The sequence below is a fragment of the Botryllus schlosseri genome, chromosome 3 (assembly GCF_051294905.1).
Source record: "Botryllus schlosseri isolate E-star chromosome 3, Bs_hap1, whole genome shotgun sequence".
NCBI lineage: Eukaryota > Metazoa > Chordata > Ascidiacea > Stolidobranchia > Styelidae > Botryllus > Botryllus schlosseri.
The window spans coordinates 36,199,895-36,219,770 of NC_137238.1; the positions used below are offsets into that span (position 1 = coordinate 36,199,895).

General features: G+C 38.9%; 3 non-coding genes across 3 annotated transcripts; all 3 read left to right on the forward strand.

Moving 5' to 3' along the window:
• Positions 1 to 6,718: 6,718 nt before the first annotated feature.
• Trnal-uag (transfer RNA leucine (anticodon UAG)) lies at positions 6,719 to 6,801 on the forward strand. The gene has a single exon. It is a non-coding gene; the product is annotated as a tRNA-Leu (tRNA).
• A 596-nt stretch (positions 6,802 to 7,397) lies between these two features.
• Trnal-cag (transfer RNA leucine (anticodon CAG)) lies at positions 7,398 to 7,480 on the forward strand. The gene has a single exon. It is a non-coding gene; the product is annotated as a tRNA-Leu (tRNA).
• A 3,294-nt stretch (positions 7,481 to 10,774) lies between these two features.
• Positions 10,775 to 10,857, forward strand: Trnal-cag (transfer RNA leucine (anticodon CAG)). Its single transcript has one exon. It is a non-coding gene; the product is annotated as a tRNA-Leu (tRNA).
• The last annotated feature ends 9,019 nt before the right edge of the window (positions 10,858 to 19,876 follow it).

The window sequence follows — 19,876 nt, forward strand, 5'->3', positions numbered from 1 at the left end:
GCACAGAGCAGTGTGTAGTCATGATTCTAATTCTAATTCTAATTTGGAAAAGAACTGTGTAGCTCTAATTTTAATTCTACTTTATTTTGGGAAAAACTGTGTACCTGTAATTATAATTATAATCTGATTTCGAAAACGACTGTGTAGCTATAATTCCAATTCTATTTTAATTTGAGAAAAACTGTATAGCTATAATTATAGTTCTAATTTACTTTGGAAAAACTGTGTAGCTATAATTATAATTATAATCTAATCTGGAAAAACTGTGCAGCTGTATTTCTAATTCTGATCTAATTTGAAAGAAACTTTGTAGCTATAACTATAATTATAATCTAATGTGGAAAAAAACTGCAGCTATAGCCTAATTTTAATTCTGATCTAATTTGGAAGAAATTTAGTAGCTACTAGTTATAATTCTAATTATAATCTACTTTCGAAAAAGAAATTGTAGATATGATTCTGATTCTAGTCGAATTTGGAAAAATCTGCTTAGGTACAATTCTGATTCTCGTGTAATTTGAAAAAAACTGTGTACGGTAGCTATAATTCTAGTTTAATTTGGGAAAAACTTTGTAGCTCTAATTCTAATTCTAGTCTAATTTGGGGAAAACAGTGTAGCTATAATTCTGGTACTAATCTAATTTGGAAGAGCTGAAAATTTTCTAGTAGACAAACTCCGCTTCGTTGGTTGCGTTCGAGTTCTGACGTCACACTCTTGAATTTGCTGACATGTTGTTTACCCGCTCTATCGGATCTCGAGAGGAAATCTCGCTCAAAGCGACACGGAACGGAAGTTCCGTATTTTCTGTAAACGAAAGCTTATCGCTTGCCGAGATCCTTGTCTGTGCGAATGCTTTTGTAATCCACGGAGTACCTTGCATTGCTAGCAGCCCGTAGACAGTGCAGTGAAATTTAGAAGGTCGAGAAGCTTGAAATGACGCAAATAGTATAGAAGCATTTCCTATGTTATCTACGTTGTAGGACTTGCAAGAAAGAATTTTAGATGCATTTCTACATGCATTATATATAGTTGGGAAACTTAGAGAAGTTTTCAGCTTTTTTAACCTAGATAGATTAGAATTAGAATTATAGCTACACAGTTTCAAATCAGAGTTGGAGTTACTGAATTCTCAAAAGCTTGTAAATGAAATTAAGTTCCTAATTAGAGAGAGATACAACAAAAATCAAGTTCGGTCCGTGTCAAGGCAGAGTACATTCTCGTAAGTGTGGAGAATGAGGATGGCTAATGCCTGTACAAGTGTACAGCAAGCTTGGCTCGTTTCGCGCGATACTGCTCTTCCGTAGCGTTCTCTGGAAAACCAGAAATTATAATAACATATGAATTGGAGCACAGGAAGATACCATAAATTAAATTAGAATAAGACATCGGAGTAGAATGTATAGAATTATTTAATTGCCCAACTCTCGTACTGTGGAATTGTGCATAGGAATATGTCCCTGTCATCAAGACACTATATAGTCGTTTATTCAATATCTTACTCCCGCCGTGCGTTACCAGCCTGAATTACGTCGCATATTTAACGCTGAATCATCAGTTCTGCATTATTTTGAGAATTCATTCTTGACGCGCTGGTACGCGATATTACGTCGGCGATAGATTGCACCATTGCGTCGTGACTATAGCACGACCGATATCGCATTTTCCGTCGATACCGATGAAACCGATAACCCCGATATAACTGGAACATTTTCAGCTCTTACTAATTAGATTAGAATTAGAATTACAGCTACACAGCATATTCCAAGTTGGAATTATGTAAGGTAAACAGCATTTTCCAAATTAGATAAGAATTAGAATTACTGAATTCGCGAAATCTTGGAATTTGCATCAAGTGCCGTTAATATAAATTCATAGTTCATTATTATGAGCATGATAATAGCAAATGTCTGTACACGTGTACAGCAACCTTGGCTCGTTTCGCGCTATACAGCTCTCCTGTATCTTTTTTCGGGAAAACCAGAAAGTAGATTAGAATTAAAATGAGAACAGAGAAACATTGCAAACATTAGATTAGAATTAGAATTAGAGCAAAGAAACATTTCACAAATTAGATCGGAATTACTGGCATTTCGCTAAAATTAGTCTCTAATTTGTCTATTGAAAACTACAATTAGCAACGTCGTAGCGTGTATCGTGTACACTGTACATCTACAAGGTGGTCGTGAAAATATCAAGAACTTTGTATTAGTTTGATCTGGAAGATCCCTTCCTTCCTGTGTGATTCCAGCAACTAAGGCATCTCCACGAAGTTACCAAGAAAGATTCACCGATAGTCAGCGTATTAATTTAATATAGACGCGAGCAGCTTTTTCGTATATCTACGGAGCTAATCCCCGGAAAATTTGAAACACGCAAGCCTCGGTTTACACAAATCCTCTTAGAAACTGCATGTATTTTGAGTCGCGAAGCAGGTATTCGTGCGTTTGCAGGTTTTAGTTCCGGTCGATAGACTTCTGGCCAGCTGCTACGAGGGAATAGCGTTACCGTAACGTGTTGGGTTTCAGATAGGGGCTGCGGCAAAATCGAGTTCCCCCGTGAATCGATTACGAATCAAGTATTTCGCTTAGATTCGAGTTGGGTATGTCGGTGTCACCAAGTCTTGGAGAATTATATAATTCTAGTTGTCTGTTTAGAGTAATTATAGCGAAATGCCGATAATCAAAGTCTAACATAATTTGTGAACTGTTTCTTTGGTCTCATTTTCATTCTTTTTAATTTCCGGTTTACCTGAAAATGCTACATGTAAAGCTAGCAGGGGATGTTCAAAAATGACTTTTTTTCTCAAATTGTGCTGGCTACTTGATACAATTGTTAGGTTACCTAATTAAAGGCTGCACACTGCACAGTGCACACCAATTTTGGTGCAATTCCCACCAGTAGGCGCATTGCTATAGGTGAAAATAAATTTGTAATAATTTAATAAAAATAAATCTAATTTTCTTTTGAAATTTTACTGGTCACAGTATGGAAATGTTAGATTTTCCGAAAAAAGAAACCGACGCACGCCAAATTTGGCTCGATCCCAACCAGTTTCAGCAGAGTTATTGCAGTACAAAATTTGGGATTTGGAACAAATAGTATTTACGGTGGCAAAATTATTTCTATCAGATCCACCCACCGTAAATACTATGATTAGAAATCTCGAATTTTCAACGTCAATAACTCCGTTTCTACGAGTTGGAATTGAGTCAAATTTATTGTGCATCGTTTTTTGCTTACAATCTGACAATTTAATGGGGTAGCCAGTGAAATTTGAAAAAAATTATATTTAATTTTATTAAATAAAACCAAAACTTTTTTCTCTGGAATTGAGCCAAAATTGGTGTGCGGCGTTTTTTAGATAACCTAACAATTTTATCAAGTAGCCAGTACAATTTAAAAAACGTCATTTTGGAACTCCCCCACATAGTGCAAAACGAGACAATTCTCGTGCTCGCGAAGTCAGTAATTCTAATCCTAACTCTAATCTAATTTGTGAAATGCTTCCATGATCCTAATTTTAATTCTAATCTAATTCCTGGTCTCCTGAAAATGCTACAGGAGAACGCTATAGTGCGGAACGAGCCAAGCTTGCTGTACAGCAGGGGTGTTCAAAATGACTTTTCCCTCAAATTGTACTGGCTATACTTGATGAAATTGTTAGGTTACCTAATTGAAGCCTGCACACCAAATTTGGTTCAATTCCAATCAGTAGCCGCATTGCTACAGGAGAAGAAAGTTTTTTTTATTCATTATATAAAAATAAATCAAAAAAATCAAAATGAATTGTTCCCCCCATAAAATTGTTAGGTTGTCTATAGAAACGATGCTCACCAAATTTGGCTCAATTACAACCAGTGGAAGCGGAGTCGTTGCCGTCGAAAAATTCTGGATTTTAATGTAATAGTATTTACGGTGGCCAGTTGTTTAATTATTTGTTGAAAGCGTGCCCACCGTAGCAATGCGCCGACTGGCTGGAATTGAACCAGATTTGGTGCGCAGGCGTTAATTAGGTAACCTAACAATTTTATCAAGTAGCCAGTAGAATTTGAGGAAAAAAAATCATTTTTGAACACCCCTACTGTACAGTGTACAGGCATTTGACATTCGCATGCTTACGAGGATGACCTATGATATGATGTGAACTCGACTTAATTCAATTTCGAAGTTTTCGCGAATTCAGTAATTCTAATTCTAATTTGATTTGGAAATAATTGTGTCGCTGTAATTCTAATTCCAATCCGCATTTAGATAAAATCGCGTAGCTCTAATTCTAATATAATTTCTGTTTTCCGCGTGAATTGTATAGTGCAAAACGAGTCGAGATAGGTGTGCACTACAGGCATTTGCCATTCTAATGAGTATAAGAACGAACTTCATTCAATTTCCAAGTTTCCACGAATTCGGTAATTCTAGTTTTAATCTAATTTGAAATAAATGTGTATCTATAATTCTAATTCTAGTCTAGTTTGGGAAAGCTTAAAATTTTCTTGTTTTCAAACTCTGTTTCAGACCTTCGTGTTCTATAATTTTGAGATTCGTGCGACATTTTCGATTATCGCCAGATTCTCACATTCGCAATAAGGAATAATTCGAATGATACCGTACGATTCAATCCGAAATTATAGCGATTTCACGGCCCGAAAAACTATCGTACCTCATCTTCCGGCCAATCTTCAAAGTCGCCGTTCCGTTGTTATAGGGATCAATTATTTATTTTTCTCGCGAATTCATTATTTATTTAAAGTGCCCGCAGTGCTCCCCGACGGATTTTAAATGACTTTTGTTTTGGGAACTACGGGAACACTCGTAAATCTCCCCGCCCTTTACGCGTAAATTCGAGTCAATATTTTTATCAAAAATAATAAATCATTAGCATCATCCTGCGGGAATAGATCAACAGCACTGCGATTAAATATATTTGAATTATAATTTTTGTAACCATTATATTCTCCATGCGATTTGCATATACATTTTCGCTTTGGCTTTTCCGCTTCGCGAATAACTTTAACTCGTTTTCCATAATGTGCACCTTTTGAGAATTGAATATCAGTGTGACCAACTTGGTCCCTATGCTGACTAGAGTGAAACCATAGCACCGCTAATGGATGATTATAATGGGGCCCACGATCTTAACGTTTGCTGCCTCGTTGGGAAGTATTTCTTAGTATAATATCTCAACTTTGGTAAATCTGTGTTGGATTATGCAGGGATATTTTAATCAACTCAGGATTTTTTCGCCAGCCCGATGATTGACGCCCCTGACTTAGAGGAGAACCACAAGTTAGATTAGGGGCTTAGAAACATTTCACAAATTAGATTAGGATTAGAATTGGAATTCGATCAAAGAATAATTTCACAAATTAGATTAGAATGAGGTCCAAGTCGCCCCTGTGATACGCATCAATTTCACGTTCAGCGCAACAAATTGCACGATTGCTAATGTACTACATATCCACACATAAACTCTGCAGCTGTAAGCTGATTTGGGACCATAATCTTCTGTCGAGTGCGCGCTCCAAGTTGCTATATATATTTATCTTTGCACTTCAACTATAAGATCCATTGTTTTTAGCGCGGTAATCCGATACCCTTGACATCCAATCCAAACTTTTGAGGCTCTTGTTAGGGTTGTTTGGACATAGACTAATGGGGCTGCTAGTGTAAATCACGCTTTGTACATTTCGTGGTAGCGTGTAGCGGGCCGCTGTTAGGATTTGGCTTATAGTAATCGGGTGATAAGGCATATATTACTGCTCGTGTCAGCGTACAAGGTGGTGATTACTGTAGTTGGTGATTTGTATACTTGGAATAAACTGCATGCATGTAAGCAGATAGCCAGTAATCCAGTATGAACAATGTTGCCATCGATAAGTTGTTACCAACTGTACCTAGGCAGATTTCGAGAACTATATCGAAAATTCTCATCTTTTCCGAACTAGATTAAAATTAGAATTATAGCTACATATATTTTTTTCTTCAAATTAAAATAAAATTAGAGTTGCCGAACCCGCGTTGAATTAAGTTCAGAAGCAGAGAAAAATGCATCAAAAATCAAGTTCACTTCGTAAACCAGAATTCGTTGTCGTAAAAGCATGGGAATCGCAAATCTATGTACATGTACAGCAAGTTTGACTCGTTTCGCAATGTACGCAGTTCTCCTGTAGCATTTTCAAGAAATAGAAACATTTCGAATATTAGATTAGAATTAGATTACCGGTAGTTCGCTTTAATTTGTGTAATTCACAACTAAAATTATGTAGTTGGCAAACTCTGCTCAAAGTTGCGCTGTACAGATCGAATCGTCTGACATTATAGTTTCCAAACGCTGAGGGCACTCAGTTGCAGTCAGTTTTCGACGAAATCTGGATAACTATCGTGCACACCGTTTCGTATCGCTTCGGGCGTTGAGTTCGGCCGGAAACAAGGATTGCCATTAACAGATTCGGAGAAGATAGACGCCGTTTCAATTATGGTTACGATTTGGCGTTGGTGTGATAGCTTGACTTGCTATAATCGTAAAACTGTCCATTCGGAATGGCACCAGGCAACGATGTAGATCAGTGCCTTAGCTGCAGTTGGAAATTGCCACCCTGAATTATCGCCATCTTGAATTCAGCATTCAAGCAGCGAGGGTTCTTTGAAGTTTAAATCTTGACGGACCGCCCGAGAGTGCAAACCTGGTGATGTAGATTGTTGCAACATGCATTTGCCACCGGCAGAATGGCCGAGCGGTCTAAGGCGCTGCGTTTAGGCCGCAGTCTCCCCTGGAGGCGTGGGTTCGAATCCCACTTCTGTCATTATATTTTTATTCATGCCAAATAACATAGGCGTCCTGTTAATTCAATTGCAATTCAATTTATTGCAAATAATTTCATCATTTCAATACACCACAAGCTTGCGATAGAATGAAAGATAGGAAGGTGTCGAAACGATTTGGAGTAGTCGTCGATATCAGACACCCGGCCGCCTGGCCTAGGCGATATAAGAAAGGAGCCATGCACACTGAATGAAAAGTAAAGGAAGATAATATAAAAGTACAGGCGATAACAAAAAGTTTGCATGTGTTGGAAGGCGAGATCGATATGTCAGGTCGTGGTCCGGTAAAATAGAGGGCTAACTAGTAATGATTCAGTAGAAATTGTGTGTATTTTGACTTGAATGTGGACATGGACATGCTCGATGACTGTCGGACAGCCGGCGAGACGCGCCTCTGCGGTTCTTCGGGTCGTTCGCTTCGCCAGTTTGATGGCAATTAATGCTTTGCATTTGCGTTAAATTCAGGCTGGGATTGTGTGTTTGGTTTCAGTGAGTAATTCTCAGTGTATCAAATATGATAAGAGTGATCTACTGGAAACCTCATAATGTAGAATGCCGCCTTTGTGCTGTCGGTAACGGCAGAATGGCCGAGTGGTCTAAGGCGCTGCGTTCAGGTCGCAGTCTCCCCTGGAGGCGTGGGTTCGAATCCCACTTCTGTCAGATTTCCTTTACGGCTTTTTTGATCCATGTCGTACAGGCGAACATTTAGGTATAGGTTTCATAAGTTATTTCAATTCGGGATGAATTCAGTCATTCTTCCTTGATTTTCCGGTGCATTTGTGGTGCATTAGCTTTTAGGTGTATTTACAATCTATAACATATTGATAATGGGTTTATTTTGTTGATGCGATTATTCATTACTCGCATATCGGCTTGAGCGTCGACTCAATGCCAGCGATGAATTGTCGACACTCTATCCAAGAGAAAGGAGTCGCCCTTGAAGTTTGGATATTCAATCATAATCATTTCTTGCAGCAGCGCGCCAATGCTTCACTGGATTCTTATTAATAAATAGATTTGGTCGAAAAGTATGCCGCGCGAACTTCGTGTCATTGGCGGTCCGATGTAAATCGGAATTATAGCTACACGCATTTTGCCAAATTAGACCAGAATTAGAATTATAACTACACACTTTTTGCCGAATTAGACTAGAATTAGAATTACAACTGCACACTTTTATCGAAATTAGATTAGAATTGCAATTACGCAAAAACTTGGTCATTACGTGACAAATTAGACTAGAATTAGAATTATAGCTACACAGTCCCTTCCAAATTAGATTACAACTAGAATTATAGCGGCACAGAGAAACAGAGAAACATTCCAGCAAATAGATTTGAATTCGAGTTAAATCTAAGAAACATTACACAAAGCAGATTAAAATTTGATTACGGCCATTTCGCGCTAATTAGCCTTATTATCCAATTGTACAACTCTTCTATGTATACTGTATAGTTATGTAACCTGAAATAGAGTTTGCACAGCTTTTGAAGCATGTGTGGTCACACTAGATTGAAAGGCCTCCAGCTGATTTCATTGTGTCCTATTCATTGAATTTCCCTAATTGTGGAACTAGGTCGGCCTAACCCTGCATTATTTCGTTCCAGCTTATGATTAAATCAGGCTAACGAATTTGGTAACCTTGCCGAGGAAGGAGAATAGAATATCTACATCCGGTGCGTGAATATATTATATACATTCATAAACCTCGTTGACAAATATACCGCAGCGAATCTTCCGTGTATCTGTGTATACACTGTACGGTATTTTAAAATTTCATGAGATCAGAAAAGCTTTTTCGTGCTATTCGTGGAAGGGATTTGCTTGTTGTTGTACGGGATTATGTTTTCCTGGGGATGAGGGCGTGTAAGACTGCCAACACCGGCCGTGAATGTAAACAAACGCGCCTTACATGATGAAAGGCGCCGTGTAACTTGAGATTTATATCATCAACACCTACGATGTGGTCCATGTAGTGTGGTGGCACTCGGGAAAAGTTTAGATCTCTGGATTAATCTGCTTTGTATGTGGGCTATGTATGTATGTAAAAGGGGATTTATGATGCTTGACTGTTAAGGTCTTGTGTACCAGGCCTGAGCGAGCCTGAGATTTACATCATCAACACCTATGTGCTCATGTGGTCCGTGTAATGTAGCCCAGCACTCGGCAAAAAGTTTAGATCTTTGTATTAGTCTGCTTTGTATGTATGTAATAGGGATTTTGTGATGCTCAACTGCAAGGTCTTCTTCACCAGGCCTGAGCAAGCTACAGTTAAATCAGAGATATCTAATCTGCTTTGTATCTCACTCTCTCACTCTGCATAAGGCTTGGCAAAATCGACTACCGGTACTGAGTATCATATTATGACTTCATAACAGTACGGAAGCAGTATAAAGTTCAAATACGTACCTAGTAGACTACCACAAGGATAGAACGCCAGTCTACATCGCAATAAAGATAATTTGGTATTTTTCAACCATGCCTGTTTCGTTGCACTCTGTGAGAATGCTGTGCATGGGTCGGTCACGACTTCGCAGATATGTCATTACCAGTAGCGTGCTTTGTACTGCATGTTTCGTATGATGCGATACAACAAATCGGGGTTCCACAGTGGAAAATAGTATTGAAACTATAATTTTCGCTAATAAATCAACTCGTAGTGGCAAACAGCGTGTAATTTCAGTACTCGCAACAACCATCTCACTCTACTACTCGAATCATTACAATTGGTGCAGAATTAAGTACGCGAACTCTATTGAGTAATCGGAAAGCGGACAAGTGCTTCGTTAGGCTACTAACCAAGTCTGCTTGTTTTGCAGTGTTGTAACCAAGCCACAAGGTTCCGAGTCGCAAGTCAATGTCACTTTTATAGTTTTGACTTAAGTCAAGTCGAGCCATTTTCAATTCACCACCGAGTCAAGTCCGGCCCAAGTCGTTGAGCAGAGGGTCGAGTCCGAGTCATAGTGATACGACTCTAGTCCGAGGCCAAGTCATTGCGTTCGCTGTTCACGTGTTCAGTTTCGCGTTAAAGTCTTGTACAACCCACTATTTACAACTCTGTTTGATGATATCGAAAGCTTGGCATTCATAATATACTAATTTTCCTCACTTTTAACGGTTTCTGGTCGCATTTTCAAGTAGCCTACCAGTACTGATAGATGAAATACCAGTAGTGCGTTCTTCGGAATTACAATGAAATGTGTCTTGGTAGCCCAGTCTCGAGTCATATAACTTGGTCCGAGTCATGCGCAATGACTCGATTACAAGTCGATTCAATACACAGATCGACTCAAGTCAAGTCGAGTCACCGATATAATGCGACACGGGTCGTTATAACCCTGCTGTTTGGTATCGAAAGTAAGTATAGTTCTTGATAGTGTCTACGGTGACACTTGACAATAGTTTCGTATCCCAGCTCGTAATGAGGTCGCAGGTCTCCACGACGAATTTAATTTACAGAAAACGCCACGCACTCGAACACCCGATCGCAGTGAAAATCCATTTCCGCGGTCTCGGTTGAGATAGTTTCGAATGCCGTATGCCTACGTGTGACCCGCGGCGTCAATCAAACCTTGCGATATCCGTGAGAAAACGCATTGCTCTGGCCCACAGTTGGAAAACTAGAAAATTTCCATCTTTTCCAAAATGGATTAGATAGAGAGTTATAGTTACACATCTTTTTCCAAATTCGAATTCGAATTACTAAATTCGCCTGCAAGAATTAGATTAGAATTAGAGCATATAAACATTAGACAAATTAGATTAGAATTAGATCACCGGCATTTCGCTATAATTAGGTTAGATAGACAACTAGAATTACCTAGTTCTCCGATACTGGTTACCGTATGACAACGCATATGTGTTGTACTGATGAATCGCCAAAACCCGTAAGTTGTTGGATGGTTAGATGTGTTTTCTGATATGTGTATGATTGTTGTGGGAGCTCCTCTCGTAGGCAGAATGGCCGAGCGGTCTAAGGCGCTGCGTTCAGGTCGCAGTCTCCCCTGGAGGCGTGGGTTCGAATCCCACTTCTGTCACGTTTTGATTACTGTCTCGGTTATTTATCCAGGAATCTTATTCTATTCCTTACTTTGCTTAGCCAGTATCATTTTGGGTTAGGACTCGTCAGGGGTTATCGTCAGCTACTAGTCGAGATTTCCAAATAACTTTGTACATCAAAAATCGTACTACCAAATACCATGTTCTTTTCAATTCTCTACCAGTTACGAACGATTACCCATGACGAGTATCACCCGAAAATATTCGGGTTGTATATCGAAGCTGTGAATATATAGTGTCCTTAATGAAGTAATTTGTGCAACAATACACTTGAATGTAACATGATAACCACATCTCTGTATAGGTATTCCTTACGCAGCCTTTTTCAGCACCCTCGACTAAATACAGCGGTGGCTGTCGCGCGTGAATCACACTTTTCCCGCGCAGCCGAAGCGTGGAGGTGGAGGCACTAAGCATCAAGCAGATAGCGCGCAGTTGTACAAGTGTCGGGTAGCTAGTCGTGACTCCGCCGAGATTTCGGCAGCGATTTTCCGCACCAACGATCATACATCGCCGAGATCGGATGTTAGTTTTGCGCTCTAGCAAAGCTTTTGTCTATATACCGCACGCTTGGCCGGACTCGGTCGCACTTGGCTTCACAGAAAAGGCACAGGCTTGGACGTCAGTTGTGCTCTGCTATCTCGCACGCATTATCTACCTGAGCTCGTGATGTACGGCAGGCTTGAAAAGTAGCAGAGTTAGGCTACAGTTGACTACCTTCTTCAATAGAAGCCTTGAGATATAAGTCAGCATAGCGCAAACCCAGTACAGCATATGTATGTGGTTGATTTAAGGCGGGACGCATTTGATTTGTGGTATCATTACGTAATTTGTGATCAGCAATCTATTAGCATCGCAATACGTTAGTTACCTGTGACTTGTCAGCTGATTTTTCGTCTAGGGAAATAGTAACAGTTCAATTAATACAATGATATTGATGATGATGTGAATCTACAATGTTTGTTCTTATCTCTGCTAGTTGCTGACGATTTCCCCTGCCGACTGTCGGCCAAAAATAGTCGGGATCATTTCAATACGAATATATGATTCAATTGTGTATTGGAGTTCTGTACCTTCAACAAGGTCTATAGTCCTGTTAATTAACGATTTGATCATTGCAAAAACCAAGCAAGTGAACAATGAAAAGATATGAAGATATGACACCCACCTTGGCCTAAAACTTGTATATGGAATGTAATAGAAAATTACATAAAAAAGCAAGTCATGAAAATGAAGTGGCATGCGTGGCTAGGCGAAGTTGATATGCCATATCGTGGCCTGGTAATATAATATTCATTCAGTAGAATCTGAAAAGCTTCTTGGAGGCGCAGAAATTAATATGGAATTGAATATACTACTCCATCAGCAAAATCTGCTTGTGATTTGACCTGGCGGTATTAAATGCTCGATTGCTCGGCCCTGTATTTCTGCGTTTAGAAAAATACAGGCTAATCTAAAATCGGTTCTTACTGTTTGATGAATCAATGATAAATTGCCCCCTTTGCGTTATCTCCGGTGTTATTATGGTTTGGCGGAGCACGGCGATAAGGACCTTTGCTGTACTGTTAGGGTAATTACGTCATCCGTTTGGTGTCGTAACAATGGCTGTGAGCATTCGTCGAATGAGTCATGTTCTATCCTTGTATGATCGTAAATTAATGTTCTGGTTGTAGTCGATTTGACAGATTTCTAGCAGGCTTGGACTTCTAGGTATGTAATTAGATTAATCAGGCCGAAATGTCGGTAATCTAATTATAATCTACTTCGTGAAATGTTTCTATTCTCATTTTAATTCTATTCTAATTCTAATTCTAGTCCAATTTGTTAAAAGCTGTGGCGCTATAGTTCTAATTGCAATCTGATATGGAAAAAAATGTGGGTACTCTAATTCTAGTCTAATTTGGAAAATGTGTATCCATGATTATAACTCTATTCTGATTTGTTAAAAAGCTATGAAGCTACAATTCTGACTCTAATCTAATTTGGAAAACACTATGCAGCTATAATTCTTCTTTTAATCCACATTTGGAAAAAACCTTCTAGCTATAATTCTAATTCTAATCTAATTTTAGAAAGTTGAAATTTTCCTAGTTGTCCAGTCGCTTCCACTCGTGGCCGTAACCTCTAGCTGATTTATGCGACTCTTTGCTAAGTGTTTAGTATTACGCTGTTGGTATTATGGCCGTTAGTGGGCTGCTAACAAACTGTTACATCACGTATGTGTTAAAAGGTGTCCCGTGTTTGAGAATATCGTGTTGTATCGCGAGTTGAGTTGATTGCTTATGATGGAGAGGGATTTACTGTGTCTGCATCTGAACGTGAATTGTTTTCATCGAAATTAGATTATATTGTGTTAAAACCTATGAGAATAGGTTTGAACTATGAACTATTATTGGTTCGCCGATAATATCAACAATTAGAAGTAAAAAATATTTAGTTAGTTTACGGTCAACTAACTATTGGTTATTTGAGCAGTTCTAGGTCTATTTCTAGTTGCATATTTAAAAAAAAGTTGTCATCGTTCGGCGTGAATCTTGATGCCGGTGTTCTGTTGTGTGATGCTCTTGCAGCCGTTGTTATCTCACAGTCATCATTACTAACAGTGGCGTAGCCAGGGGTGGGTTTTGAGGGTTGATACCCTCCCATTTCAAACACGAAACCCTATTCGTTTTGAAATGCCGAGTCTCCATTAGTTACTAGCACATTTGGCAAATCAGAAATTCGTATTATCAGGTATTAGTTAGGTGTGTGTTTAGTTAGTTAGTCAGTCGCGGATTTGTAAAGGCCATTAGTTCAGTTATAGTCTGCCCTTATCATAACTCATAATAGCTACCACAGCGTGGAAACTATCAAACATATTAGCTTGATATAACGTGGAGTGTCGATGTCAATTATCGTCCATCTTTTGTTGTCCAAACATGTTCGGATTTCGTCGAATTGTGTTCAAACGCTTAGCGATGATTAATAACGCCAATTGTGACGAGTATTGTGTGTCACAATACCGCGAAGCGATACCTTCCCGCCTAAACTTCCAAAGTCGCTTTGAAGAGCTAAAACAAAATGTTAACCCTTGTAATGGTTGGCGCTCGCGCGTGGCGACTTGAATTTTGTTTACAACTGGTGATTTAGAGGGTTAATTTGTCGTTGTTGTTCCGTAAAAGCGGCCATGAATTAATAAAAGACGACCCAGTGGGCGTGTGGCTGGCTTAATGGGTCGGATGTATTATTCAATATGTTTGGATTTCAAATGCAGCTGGTAGTTCTGTAGTGTGGCGGGCCAGACTTGACAACTAGATAATTCTAGTTGCTTAATTGTACTAATTAGAGCGAAATACCGGTAATTTAATTCTAATCTATTTTGTGAAATGTTTCCATGCACTCATTTTTATTGTTATCTAATTTCTGGTTTTTCTGAAAATGCTAGAAGAAAACTGTGTAGTGCGAAACGCAGCAAGCGTGGCGTGAAGACATTTGCCATTCTCGTGCTTATGAGAGAGAGATTTTTGCTATATTTCTTTCTAATCCGTATTATACTTCAATTTCGAAGTTTTGGTCAATTCAGTGATTGTCATTATGATGTAATTTGAGGTAACTGTGTAGCTATAATTGTAATTCTGCTCTAATTTGGAGAAGAACTGTATTTCTAATTCTAGTTCAAATCTAATTTGGTGAAAAATGTGGCGCTGTTATTCTAATCCTAATCCTACTTGAAAAAAAAACACCGTGTAGCTCAAATTCTGATCCTAGGCTAATTTGGAAATAGCTGTGTAGCAGTGTAGCTATCATTATAATTATAATCCAATTCGAAAACAAAAACGCAATAATTCCAATTATAATCTAATTTGGGAAATACTAATTCTAATTCCATAATTCGGAAAAAGCTGTGTAGCTGTATATCGAAATCTAGGCTAATTTGCAAAAAGTTGTGTAGCTATAATTACAGCTATAATATAATTCGAAAAGAAATGATCGCCGTAATTCTAATTACGCGAAACAATAACTTTATATTGGTATTCGCGTTATTCTGAAGTTCTATACCACAAATGGCTTGTTATAGTTCTAATTGTTATCTAATTAGAGAAAATACACTGTAGCTCCAATTCTAATTGTAGTCTATTTTGGAAAAAGCTGTGCAGTGTGAAGCCACAATTCCAATTCTGATCCAATTTGGAAAATATTGTGTAGCTATCATTCTAATTCTAACGTAATCTGGAACAGCTGGCAATTTTCCACTAGCCCTAGTCTGCATGCAAGCATTTTGCAACGTGCCCGAACGCAGCATTATGTCCTGTTTTAGTCACTTTTCGCGGTACGGTCGCGGTATTTTCTTAATCCTCAAAAAATGCCCGGTCGATATTCCACGCCAGCTGTGTCGCGCGGTCGGAAGGTGTTTTTGCTGGAAATAAATCCAAAAATTCATGCCGCGCGCGAAATAATGACACGCTTTCAAGAGTATTATTAAGTCATAATCACGGTTATCCGCAGAGAGTCGGCGCAGCGCATCCGGTGGAAATATTGAGAGGTAGCTCGCAGAGGCTAGGCAGCGACATTCTTTCTTTAGACGCGCTAAGCGATTTCAGAGTGTTTCGGTACTTTAGCGGTTTTGGCAGCGCGTTCTAAGCTATGTTTTTGGCGTATTACAGGACTCTGACTCTTAAATACTTGTGATATACTAATAAACTCACATCTTCATTGCTCGCTTAGATACAGCGTTGTGGGCCTATATATGCAGATTTGGACATTTATAAAATGTTCAGCTTTATTAGATTAGACTTATCGCTGTAACACTGCACAGTGCACAGTTTTCTGCATATTAGATTAGAATTAGAGTATATAGTTTATCCATTTCCATACTTTAATCTACGTGATCATCTGACTTTATGACTCCAGTTTTAAGCTTAATGTGTCGAAGTACACGTTTTTCCGTATGTCTTGCCGAGGCACTGAATTTTCGCCTGTTCGATGTTCGATTTTTATGAACTTTGTAAAAATTAGAATCGTGAATACTATTTCTTCACTAAGGGCGGTACTGCGGTTCGCTTTTTAAACTTAAAGTAAATTTCCGACAAATTTTGTTTCCCACTCCGTGAAATGCCACGGGCTGCTTCGTTACATATCTTTCGGGGCAGTGTTACGTCACTGGCGACTCGAAATCCGTCTTCGGTAAAGCTTGTCGGGTCGTGATTTACGTCCGCTGTGTTTGAAGATGGATTTTACTTGAGTATCAACGCACGGTGACCCGGTGCGAGACTACATTAGCTTCGTCCTGTACCGTTACAATGATAGTTGCAGCTATTCAGTTTTTCCAGATTAGATTAGAATTGAAATTACTGAATTCGCGAAAACTTGAAAATTGAATCGAGTTTTCGAAGTTTGCGTCCTATCCTAAGGATCAAAACTAAGGGCTATATTGATGAATTCCTAAATCCTGTTATAACCCTATGCAGTATTGTGATTAAGAGCTCCGGAATCGGCATTAGTAATGCCTCTATCGTAACGATAGGCTTTCTGCGTAATTACTGGTTTGTATATTCAACTTTGCGTGTTCAATTTGTTTATATCTTGTGTGCGCGACGGTGTATGATTGATGTGCGTCGGTCTCTTTGAAGATCAAGATTTGCGTGAAGCTGTCTTTCGAATTACCCGCCTGTGACTCGAAATGAACTTAGCGACGACGCGTGATTAATCGCGTTTTGGACATTTTCTCTTAAGAGGCTTACGAATAGAATATTGTCGCTGAGACGAATTGGAAAATTGTGAAATCAACAGCTGTGCCTTCGTGATGCGTGGGCGATAGTTCATCGGAAGAGCATTTGAGGTCGGTTTAGTCCTCAGTTGGAAATGCGATCGGATGCTATTAAACAGTAGGGCTGAGCACAATGATACGAGTACTCGAATCTGAATCGAGTTAATTGTAATGATTCGAGTCGAGTAGTAAAAGACGATTTTTATAGTATTGAAATTTTACGCTCCTCGGCACTGGAAGTTAATTTTTCAACGAGAATTATAGTTTCGACAGTAATTTCACTGTTGAAGCCTTGAAACCTTGATTGGCCTTATCGTAGCGTACGAAACATTTAGTACAAAGCTACGAACGTTACTGGAACTAGCACATTTTCGAAGTCATGATCGTCCCATTTCCCATAACATTGTCACCAAGTCCAATAAAATCGGTATGGTCGAAAAAATACCAAAGTATCTTTAATATGACGGATAACAGGCATTATATTCTTTGTGGTCGCATAAATGGTAAATATTTGAACTTTAACATAACATGTTCCGCTATGACGTCATAATGAGTGATACTCGATTACTCGACTCGACTCGAAGCATATTACGTGATTCAGAATCGAATCACTCAGGTACTCGATTTTGTCCAGGCCTATTAAACAGTGATATGTTGTAACTGCGTGTTATTGGACATGGACAAATCCCGATTTGATGACGATGATTGGCTTTGGATAGGCCGTTATATAACGCCACGGTCTGAATTTTAGCTCTGCGAATCTACGGCACGCCGAATATACTGCGATTTTATTTCTGAATTGCATTAAACACAGAAATGCTACAGAATTTTATATTGATGTGGAAATATTCAAAGTATTTTTCTACGTCGGGTCTTAATATAGAATTCGCGGTCTACTTTGGACTTGGCGTACGGCGCAATGCCGCGTGTGTCGCGCCACTCTGTTCAAGATAGGGTTGCATTTATAACAAATGATTGTTTAAAACAGTGTTTTAAACAAAGGCCTTTTAAGAAAGATTGTGTTTTTTGCAAGTTGTATAATTATGCCATAATTGTGTAAATACTTTCCAAAAACATTTTGCATGAGCCTACGGACGATTACCACTCGATATAGCCGACGTATACGATATGGGACGGTTGGAACCCTGCAAATAGTCAGTTCAACAGCTGTAGTACGTTGATATAGCGTGAAAGGAGATGTATTTACCCTATATTTTCAATTGCCAATGTCAATACACAGTAACGTCACAATTGAATATTCGTTACGCCATGTCTTTTGAAAAACAATAAGGGCCTTGTTTTAAACAGGTTTGTTTTAAATTTATTTTTGTTTCAAATGCAACCCTAGTTCAAGAGTGACCCGCGACTTGCTTTGTCAAAGCTAGGATGAGTTTTCAAGCAAAATTCTTTGAATTTCGACTGTACAATTTAGCAACATTCGGTGGTATGTTAAAGTCTAGCAAACTGCGAATTCGCAGTTTTTTTCAAAAGAAACCGAACAATCAAAATAAAAACAATCAATTGATCGACAAAAATTATAACTTCGATATTATTTTACACTGTGAAAGCCTTGAAACCTCGATCGGCTGTATCGCAGTATATAAAACATGTAGAAAAATGCGATGAAATAGATGTAGTCGAAAAAATACTAAATTACTGCTAATGCGATATAGAACTGGCTTTATATTCTTGTGGTTGCATAGAAGACGCATATTTCGAATTTCCACGACGTTTATTCCGATATGACGTCATAATGATTGATACTCAATGACCACTGACCAGCCGTAATCAAAATCAGCTTTCCACAATCGATAACTTATAAATATGATACCAGGGGACAGGCGCGTTATAGAAATACCGGCACTGTAGTCGGAAATAAACGCGCAGCCCGCCGAGTTCCCAGCCCTCGATAGCACGAAAATACTTTACCGCAACGTTGCGCGTCTTTGCTACGCGGAGCGAGTCGACAAACTCGTGCAATATCCAAAAAGATTTGTTGCTGCGATGCAGTTCATACGCGCGCACCGTAATAAAACGCCGGGCGCCTCAGATGGCATTTGTATTCGTAATTTTTGTAGCCCCGCATGTTTGCGTTGGTGGGTTCGGAGGTTCATTTATATTTAGCATTAAAGCGTTAGCGGTCGTAAATCTAATGTCAGAATGCCTTGAAATTCCTGTGGATTGATTCCGTCTATTCTATTATGTTTGTTACACGAATGTTACGCAAATAACAGTTTAAGAAGAATCGCTTTCCGTAAATAACCGTAAATTTCTGTTCATTTGCGGTATGGAGAATGCATCTTCTCGAATTTACGCGCGACTTAATCACTGCTTTGCGGGATTTTGGTGGATTCAGCTCTAGCTACGTGATGTCGTTAAAATCGGAGGGTTTGTGGTACGATATCTCGGGTTTTGTGGTGATTGCAGCTTGGATTACGACTGCAACTATTCTAGACAGGGTTGAACAACTATAAAATTTTCAGAATTTCTAAATTATATTAGAATTAGAATTACAGCTACTGGGTTTCTTCCAAATTATTTTGGTATTAGAAATTTAGAATGACTAAGCATTAGAGCATTAGAGCACGGAAAGAGTTAAGAATATATATTGTTAAGAACATTGCGTATCAAAAGCCGCATCACCAAATATGACGTCACTGACCTAACAAATCGAATATATAGTCGAGGCGAACAGATGTCGATAACTTGAACGCTTATCTGGGATCTGAAACGGGCTTAATTTCTGGGATATTACTAGGTTGGTTGGAAGTGATTGTTTGAGGTATGAAACTTCGATATACAACTGAATAGTATATTCATATTGAAATCAACCAGAGTAGTTTCGGCTAACACTCGTCAGGGGTAATCGTCAGCAACTAGTAGATTTGTTTTGTATTCGCTTGAATTATGATACTTGCTCATTAACGCCAAAATTTTGTGTAGTAAAAGACGTAGTGTTTGGATGGACTATCTATGTCTGTTTATGTTTTTCTTATTTCACTTCGCAAAGTCCGACATCGGCGTTAATAGGATATCGCATTTGATCGACGCATACGCTTTTGGCAGACTCGAGACTGTGTTTATATTATGGTACTGGTTTTAGTCGGTGTTTGACGGAATGTGTAACTATCTACCGCCAGTGTTTTGAGACTATCCCGTGGGAAAATGATGTCAGCGCGAATCCGAGTCAAAATAAACAAGCGTCTGATTGGAGATTTATGCTCTGGGGAAAATTTTGCGGTATATCAGTG